Source organism: Castor canadensis, chromosome 2 (assembly GCF_047511655.1).
Source record: "Castor canadensis chromosome 2, mCasCan1.hap1v2, whole genome shotgun sequence".
NCBI lineage: Eukaryota > Metazoa > Chordata > Mammalia > Rodentia > Castoridae > Castor > Castor canadensis.
The window spans coordinates 124,179,450-124,189,670 of record NC_133387.1 but is presented as its reverse complement, the minus strand read 5'-3'; positions in this window follow the sequence as shown (position 1 = coordinate 124,189,670).

The following is a 10,221-nucleotide window of genomic DNA, read 5'->3' as shown; positions in this document are numbered from 1 at the left end:
ATTTTAATACTCCCAATTCCCACTGCTTATAAATAATATCACAAAGTGTTCACTTCATATTATATAAATAGCTGGTATGGCATTGAATCTGTGAATTTGATGTTGCAAATTTATACCTCCATGTTGAGGAATAAAAGTAGCACATCAATCTAGTTAACAACTAAGCCAGTCAGAGCACAGTAATTAAAACTAGGGAAAGATAAAAGGTGATTATAACCTTCAACTAGTCAATCAATAACATAGGAGCACAGCACCAAATAGAATTATGAGGTGAACAAGAAGGCAAGGAAATACAATCCTTCAAAGGACAAACCATTCAATAGAGGGTTTAGTGGGAAATGAATATAGTAGCTGACCAAGTAAAATGATGTTAATTATGTCCATGACCACAATGAGGCCCATGCAATGATGCTCAAAAATGAACTCACAAAGGACCTCACAAAATGCTCATGGTGGAGACCCAAGAGAAGATTACAGAGAATATACAAAATCAAGTCAAAGAATATCAAGACAAAACAAATAAAAAATTTGAGAAGACATAGAAACAAATAAATGTACTCAGAGAGGATTTACAAAGTGCAAAATGAAACTAAAGAGACTATAAAAAGAGAGAGAGATTAAATAAAGAAGACAGCAAAAGATATCAAAGGGGAGTTCAACAAAGATATGGAAAACCCCATAATAAAATAATTAAACAGAAATCCTGCTAATGAAATTTTCCTTAAATCAAATAAAAAATGCAGTTGAAAGCCACTCAGCTGACTACAACAGGTGGAAGTCAGAACTTCAGGGCCCAAAGACAAAATAGATATCAAAGAAAAAACAGAGGAATTCTTACACAAAAGACTCAAAAACTGAGAAAGGAATATGCAAAAACTCAGTGAATCCATGAAAAGACCAAACGTATGAATCATGGGCATTGAAGAGGGATGAAGGGTAAGCCAAAGGTAGACACAATATATTCAACAATATGATAGCAGGAAATTTCCCAAATGAGATTCTCTTGAGAGAATGAGATGCCCATTCATGTATGGGAAGCCTGAGGACATCAAACAGACATGATTAAAATAGAACCTGTCCTCAACCTCTTTAATCATTAAAACAACCAGCTCAGAAAACAAAGCAAGTATTTTAAAGGCTGTAAGAGAGAAATATCAAATAACATGTAAAGGGAAATCCATCAAAATAACAGCATATCCCTCAACAGAAACCTTAAAAGCAAGAAGGGTATGGAGTGAGTATTTCAAACAATGAAGGAAAATAATTTCAGCCCTAAGATACTATGCCCAGCAAAGCTTAATACAAAATTTTTGGGGTAATAAAAGTCTTCCATGTTAAACAGAAACAAAAACAATATATGACCATCAAACTGCCACTACAGAAGATTTTGAAAGTTCTCCTAAACACAGAAGATAAAAACGAACATAACCATGAAAGGACAGGAAGTATTAAACCACATGAGAAAAACAGACAAACACTCAGAAAGCAGCATAGAATTTACTGCACACACTCATATACACAAACAACAAAAGCAGGTAAATGGCAGCAATCACCACATACTTCTCAATATTAACATCAAACACACAACATTTGCCAAACTGGATTAAAAAGGAAGCCCCAATAATCTGTTGTTTATAAGTCAACCATGTTGTTGATAGAAACACACACTGTCTTAGCATGAAAGAGTGGAAGAAGATTTACCAAGCTCATGGTCTCCCAAAACAGGCAGGAGTAGCAATACTTACATCAGATAAGTGAACTTCAAACCTAAATTAGTCAGGAGACACAGAGGGACATTTCATACTAATAAAAGGAGCAATACATCACAAAGAAATAACAATTATCAATTTGTATGCACCTAATATCAGTTTACCCAACTTCATTAAACATATACTAATGGATTTAAAACACAGCCTGACCTGAACACAGTGTTGGGAGAGATTAACACTCCTCTATCACAAATAGATACATCATCCAGACAAAAAAAAATCAAGAAAGAAATTCTAGAATTTAATGACACCATAGATCTAATGGATCTGACAGATGTTTACAGACTATTCCATCCAGCAACAGCACATATACATTCTTCTCAGCAGCCAATGGAACTTTCTCCAAAATAGATGATATCTTAGGTCACAAAGCAAGTCTCAACAAAATTAGAAAACTGAAATAACCACCTGCATATTTCTGACCACAATGCAATAAAACTAGAACTCAACAACAAAAGAAGCAGCACAAAATACTCAAACACCTTGAAACTGAACAGCACATGGGTCAGTGTTCAATAGGTTATAGGAGGAATAAGGGAGGAAATAAAAGTGTTCCTGAAATTTAATTAAAATGAAAACATGACCCACTATAACCTATGGAATACAGAAAATGCAGTTCTAAGAGGAAAATTTATAGCCATGAATGCATATATTAAAAACACAGAAAGATCTCAAATCAATGACCTAATTCTGCATCCCAAGTTCCTGAAAAAACAAAAATGATCTAAACCCAAAACAAGCACAATGAGAGAAATCATAAAAATATTGGCCAAAATCAATGAAACAGATTGATTTTGTATGAAAAACACATACAAAGAATCAAAGAAAATAAAACCTGGAATCTTTGCAAAAAATACACAACATTTACAAGCCCCTGGCAAATCAGACTAACAGGATAAGGTAAAGACACAAATTAATAAAATCAGAAATGAGAAAAGGGGATAACAATAAACACCAAGGAAATCCATGAAATCATCAGGGATTACTTGAAACCTATATTAAAATAAATTGGAAAACCTAAAAGAAATAGACAAATTTCTAGGCACACACGACCATCCAAAATTGAAGCAAGAGGATATTAATAATCTAAAAAATGTACAACATGGAGTGAAAATGAAGCAGCAATAAAGAGTATCCAAAAATAGAAAATCCCAGAAGCTGACAGATTCACCACTGAATTCTCCCAGACATTTAAAGAAGAAATAATACCAACACTCCTTAAACTTTCCATTGAAATACAAAGGTAAGGTATGCTGCCTAACTAATTATATGAAGCCAGTATTACACACATCCCATATCCAGACAAGGACACAACAAAAGGAGACTTACAGGCCAATCTTTTTAATGAACATAAATGGAAAAATCCTCAACAATATAATGGCAAACTCAATTCAACAGCATATAACAAAGATCATACACCAAGAGTAATTTGACTTCATCCCAGGGATGCAGGGATGGTTCAACATACGCAAATCATTAAATGAAATACACCATATGAACAGAAGCAAAGACAAAAATCACTTGACCACCTCCAGTGGATGCAAAAAAGGCCTTCAATATAATTCAACAACCTTTCATGATAAAAGCTCTGATGAGACTAGGAATAGAAGGATCGTACCTCAACATAATAAAGGCTATAAATGACAAACCTATTACCAAAACATCATACTTAATGGGGAAAAAATGAAACCATTTTTCTTGAAGTCAGGAATGAGACAAGGGTGTCCAATTTCTCCACGCTTGTTCAATATAATCTTGGAATTCGTAACAATAGCAATAAGACAGGAAGAAGAAATGTAAGGAACACAAATAGGTAGTAAGAAGTCAAACTATCCCTTTTTGTAGATGACATGATTTTATACATGAATGATCAAAAATTCCACCAAGAAACTCCTAGATACGATAAACATATTCAGCAAAGTAGCAGGATACAAAATCAGTAGCCTTTCTATATACAAACAGTGAACAGATTGAGAAGGAATATAGGAAAACAATTCTGGTTACTATACCTAGGAATAAACTTAACAAAGTATGTAAGTGACCTCTACAAGGAAAACTACAGACCATTGAAGAAAGAAATCAAAGTATGCAGAAAGTGGAAAGATCTCCCATGCTCATGGATTGGTAGAATCAACATACTAAAAATGGCTATAATACCAAAAGAAATTTAAATGTTCAACACAATTCCCAACAAAATGCCAATGACATTCTCACACAGATTGAAAAATCTACCATAAAGTTCATTTGGAAACACTATAGATTGTGAATAGCCAAGGCAATACTGAGCAAAAAGAGCAACATTGGAGGTATCACAATACATGACTTCAATCTATACTACAGAGCCATAGCAATAAAAAACAGAATGGTACTGGCACAAAAACAGATATGAGGACCAGTGGAACTGAACTGAAGACGTGGATATGAATCCACACAGCTACATCCACTAAATTTTTGACAAAGGCATCAAAAACATACGATGGAGAAAAGACAAAATCTTCAACAAATGTTGCTGGAAAAACAGGTTATCAGGCTGCAGAGAACTGAAACTAGATTCACGTTTGCCATCCTGTACAAGTATCAATTAAAAGAGTATTAAAGACTTTAATATAAGACCTGAACTCTTGATGCTAGTACAGGAAAGAGTAGGGACACTGAAATTAATAAGCATAGCCAATGACTACCTCTGTAGAACTCAATTGGATCAGCAACTAAGAGAAAGGATTGACAAGTGGGACTACATGAAATTAAAAAGCTTCTGTACAACAAAAGAAATGGTCTTTAAATTGAAGAGGCTACCCAAAGAAAAGGAGAACATCTTCGCTAGCTATACATCAGACAAGGGACTGATAACCGCAACATACAGGGAGTTCAAAAACTAAACTCCCCAAAATTCAGTGACCCAATGAAGAAATGGGTAAAAGAACTGAACAGAGCCTTTACAAAGGAAGAAGTTCAGATGATTAAAAAGCACATGAAAAAAGGCTCACAATCCCTGGATGAAAAGAAAATGTAAACCAAAACCACATTAGGATTCCACCTCACTCCTGTTGGAATGGCTATAATTAAGAACACCAACAACAAGTGTTGGTGAGGATGTGGGAGAAAAGGAATCTTCATACACTGCTTTTGGGAATGTAAGCTAGTACAACCACTATGGAAAACAGTTTGGAGGGTCCTTAAAAATCTAAACATAGATCTGCCATGTGATCCAGCAATACCACTCCTAGGGATAAACCTAAAGGAATGTCATTTAGCTCATAACAAAGGCACCTTCACACCTATGTTTATCGCAGCACTATTCACAACAGTCAAGCTGTGGAAACAGCCAAGATGCCCCAATACTGATGAATGGGTTAAGATAATGTGTTATTGATGTGCAATGGAATTCAGACACAAAAAATAAACATTGTCATTCTCTGATAAATGGATGGAACTGGAGAATATCATCTTAAGTGAAGTTAGCCCGGCTCAAAAGGCCAAAAGCTACAGGTTCTCCCCAATACACACACTGTAGAACTAAAACAAATGCTATGGTATCATGGGATATGGATCACACTAAGGGGAGATCATGCATCGGGTGGATAGGGCAAGAGAAGGAAACTAAAAACTTGAATGTGGTTGATGTGTTCAGTATACAGGAATGAATATAGAAATCTAACTGGCTGGAGCCACCATGGGAAAGGGGAATAAAGAGTACTGAAGGAAACTAGAGGAGATGATACAGTCAGGGTTGTGATGCATAATTTCATGGAAACTAAACAAGGAAACACCCTGTGTAGCTATCTTTATTCAAGCTAGCAAAAATGTCATGTTTTTCTTTTTTATCTTTTCTCTTTTTCTTCTACAAAATCAGAGGAAGAGGAGGGCCGGATCAGTGGGAGGGGGAGTGGGAGGGAAAGAGGATATTAGGATGAATATAATGCAAATAATGTGTATACATGTATGTAAATACAAAAATGATACCTCTTGAAACTGTTCTAGGAATTGGGGGTGGGAGGGTGAAGGAGAATGGTGGAGGGGGTGAATTCAAATATGATCTATTTGATACACAGTAAGAAACTTTGTAAATGTAAATGCAGCAATGACCCTCACCAAGCACAACAATAAAGGACAAAAAAGGTTAATAAGAAACAAAAAATGCATTTGTGTGTGGATCATCATTACTATGATATTACTATTACTACTTTTACATATTTGTCTATGAAAAGAAAGATAGTTTTTGTACACTGCAACAAGAGACAGGGGAGAAATAAAAAAATGACTAAGGAGTTTCCCTTAGTTTTATAAGCTACAGAGTGATTGCAAAGCAAAAGTCTAAAAAAAAGACAAGAATTACTGACCAGATATCATTGGAAACATTAAAGAATGCAGTGTCAGTCAAATAATAGAAAGAGAATGAAAATTGCAGGGAAGTAAAAAATGGTGACAAGAGGAGGCAAGATGGTGGCTAGGAAGCAAGCAGCTCTCTCCAGCTTCTGCATGGCTTACTAGCAAAACACCAGAAAGCAGTGAGGTTTTAAATTTGCAAACCAGAGCCCCAGGCTGTGTGCCCTCATGAGCTTCCAGGTGACCTGATGGGAGTCAAGTGTTACAACAAATCGGAAACAGGTAGAAAGTAGAACATGGACACTCTGCAAGTCTGAAGCCAGAGCCAAGTCATGAACAGTGACTACAGGCCCAATTCTACCAATGCTTTGGATGAGTCTTAGTGTGAGCTGAGAGGGGAGCTTTTGGGAATCAGCAGGACTCAGAGCTATGTGGGAGTCCTTTGAGGTAAAAGCAAGAGCCAAGGTACAGGGTCTGACTGCTATCAACTGTCACAACATGAGAGGGGAGCTGGTTGACAGTCAACACAGTGTCACCATTGTGGGAATTTAGTGGGTTGAATGGAAAGCCACCTCTGAGTTAACAGGGCCTGGTAATGTAGATGTCACCACAGGTGAGTAGAAAATCAGCCAGGATTTGAAGCCAAGGTGTGAGGGGGCCAGCCAGGAGGGAAACTTGCCACAGGCATTTGCTGTCTGCATGCTGGACTTCATCAGGCTCAGCATCTTTCAGAAGTTTCACATGCAGTCTGGCACTAAGCATAATCCCCTAAACTGTAAAACCTTCTGGGTGACCCTGTTACAACTTAAAAAACAAAATAAAACTGTTGGGGGCATGGAGGAAGCCACCTGCCTTCTCAACAATAAAGAAATATTGACTTATTTTTTTCTTTTCTCTTTCTTGATTTCTTTTTCTTTTTTTCCCCCTTTTGGCTTTTGCAGTATTATTTTTATTATGTCTCTATCTTCTTTCCATACTGCTTAGTCTTTCTCTGTACACATTTTATTATGCTCTCTATCAGTTATTTCTGATACCTTCACAACAGAAACTTTTACCCTCATCTGTATCTTACTTTACATTTCTGCATCCTCCCTTCTTTGTATTTCTTAATTATTAATACTTATATCTCAATTTTTTAATTCCCAGATGACCCTATGAGTAGTTTAGTTCCTTCTCTTAATAAACTTAGTGAGGGAGTCATTGAATCTAATAATTATTTTTGCTATGTTTAATGCATTTTCATTTTTTGAAGTGTTGATTCAGTTGTTGCTGTCTCCATTCTCTCTTCAGTGGTAGTCAAAGAGATATCCAACTTAACAGATGTGCAGATCACAACATAGAAAAACAAGTGATATGAAAAAGCAAGTCAATATTACTTCCACAAAAGCCCCCACATATCACTTCAATAACTGAATGTAAAGATACTGATGTGTCTGAAATTCCAGACAAAGAATTGAAAGGTTTACTGTTTAAAATTCTTGATGACCTTAAAGATTCAAACACATAAATTAAGCCAAAAATCAATTGAAGTTCTAGAGAAGAAAGACAACAGCATGGATGAGAAATTCAGCAAGAAAACTTTGATTCTGAAAAAAAATGAAATACTGGAAATGAAAAGTTCAAGAAATCAAATTTTTAAGGCACAGTAGAAAGCTTCTTCAGTACTCAAAATCAAATAGAAGAAACAAAGATAGGTACCAAAGATAAAAAGGAAAATGATTGCACTCAAAGGTCAATAAAGAAAAAATAAATAAGCCTGACTAAAACCTTCAGTAACTCCAGAAAACAATCAAGAGACCAACCCTAAAAATCCATGGAGGTATTAAAAAGACCTGATATTGAAGGCTACAAGGCAAAATGACAACTTATTTACACAGGTAAACATAGGATTACCTCAGACCTCTTGGCATAAACCCTAAAAGCATAAGACAATATATTTCAAGCTTTGAAAGAAAGTAACTGCCAACCAAGATTACCATCTGCAGCAGTTATTCTTCAAATTCAATGGAGGAAAAAAGACCTTCAAAGAAAACCATAAGTTAAATCAGTTCACATCCCCCAAAGCTGGATTGTAAAAGATATATAAGGGAACATGACATGCAGCAGCAGAAGGAAGACGGTCACAAACACCAGAGTGCAGGAAAAATAAATTTCAAGAAAGAAATAGATGAACATATGAGAACTATTAATTTTATAATTCAAGAACTGGAAGATTCATTGATGGTATTCAGGTTATGGGTGGTGTGGGATGGGTTGGATGGATGTATACAAAGCTTCAGTTAGATGGAAAAATGGGTTCAAGATCTATTGTACAACATACTAGCTATGATTAATACTGTCATAATCTTTAAATTATTTAAAATGATAAAAACATGTGAGATAATGCATATGTTAATTCAGTTTGGCTATTTTAAAAGGTATGGATGTACACAGTGTACATAAATTTGTTTGTAAATTTTAAATAAATGGATAATGAAATGCAAATTTAAATTTGGAGATAAGTGCAAGAAGATAGTAAAAGTCATCTATATTCTCCTCACCAAAGAAATATTACCATTAATGTTTCAAGTTAAATTCACAGCATTTAAAAATAGACCAAATTTGAAATCTTGTATTGTTTCCTCCTTCCTCACTTATTAATCTGGGAGCAACTTTCCATGTGGTCGAATATTATTTCACAATGTTTTCATAGAATGATTCATTAGCCATCATCAAGACACTGATATAAATATAGGGAGGAAAATAGTATAGACTATGGTCCCTAAATGATGAATGGTAGCTCATATTCACCAGCATCAATATTAAATCTATTTTATGAGAAGAAAATGATACAATGATCAGGAATCCAGTCTGGAGCCAGACAGTCTGGTTCAAATACAAATCTAATGTTTGTTAACCTACAACAAGATATTTGAATTCTGTGCCTTCATCTTCCCATCTGTGACATCAGAATGGTGAAAGTAATCTACCTCAAGGATTTAAGATGGTAAAACTATAAGTAACACTTGACATTTGGTATATACTTTGTAAATATTAGGCATTTCTATTTTTACCAATGAGCTCAAAAAGGAAATAAAGTATTAAATCTTCAATTCTTCAGGTGACAAAAAGCAATGAAAGCACACAACAAAATAAAATGAAAGACAAGATCATGGAGGTATACCACAAGATATGTGAAACATAAGGAAGATAAAGTAGGACATGAATTTAATGTGTGATCCATAAATTAGAAGATGAAATGCATTATTTGTATCTTTATACACTACAAAAAGTTGGTATAGTCCAGGAAAGGAACCCAGGCTAATTTTTAAATTGATAAATCCTTTTCAAATATCCTTTCACTTAATTATCTTCAAAAAAACATGAGTTCAATTACCAACTCTTTCCTTTTGTGGTATATATTAATTATATGAAGTGAAGAGATTCATTATTTTCATATATTCATATAATGTGCTTTGATCATATTTTCTCCCTCTATTACTCTTTCTTATTCTCCCTTATGCATTCTCCTCCATTTTCCCTTCTTTTTGTATCCTGTATAAGAATTGAAGTCAGGGGTGGTTCATGCCTATAATCACAGCACTCAGGAAGCTGAACAGAAAGATCCTGAATTTGAGGCCAGCCTGGGCTACATAGTGGGACCTTATCTAAAAAAATATTTATTATTATTATTTCAGAGAGTTGAAGATAATACAAACTAGTTTGTGCTATTGGGATCAAAATCTCTATATTTTAACTGCAAATATTGTTTATAATATACTGCCTTTCATCATTTAATTTTTTCATTAAAAAGGAAAGCATAATCATCACAAATTATAAAGGATTAAATCAAGACTACAGTAATGAATGAATCACTTCATCCTGGAAAGCAGATACTCTCAATAATATTAATGTAATAATACAATCTTACTCAAGTATTTTACATTTTTTGTCCTTTCAAATGTGGTATCTTACCACATGTTATAATGCACTATGAAGATATGGTAGAATCTTCTCTGCAAAGCCATATGACAAATTTTCCTCCAGAAAGAAATAGGTCGTAAATTATTATCATCTCTGCCTCTGCCATAAACATGGCTGGAGGGGACAGTGAGGTCTGGAGCAAATCCAAGGACACTCCTACACA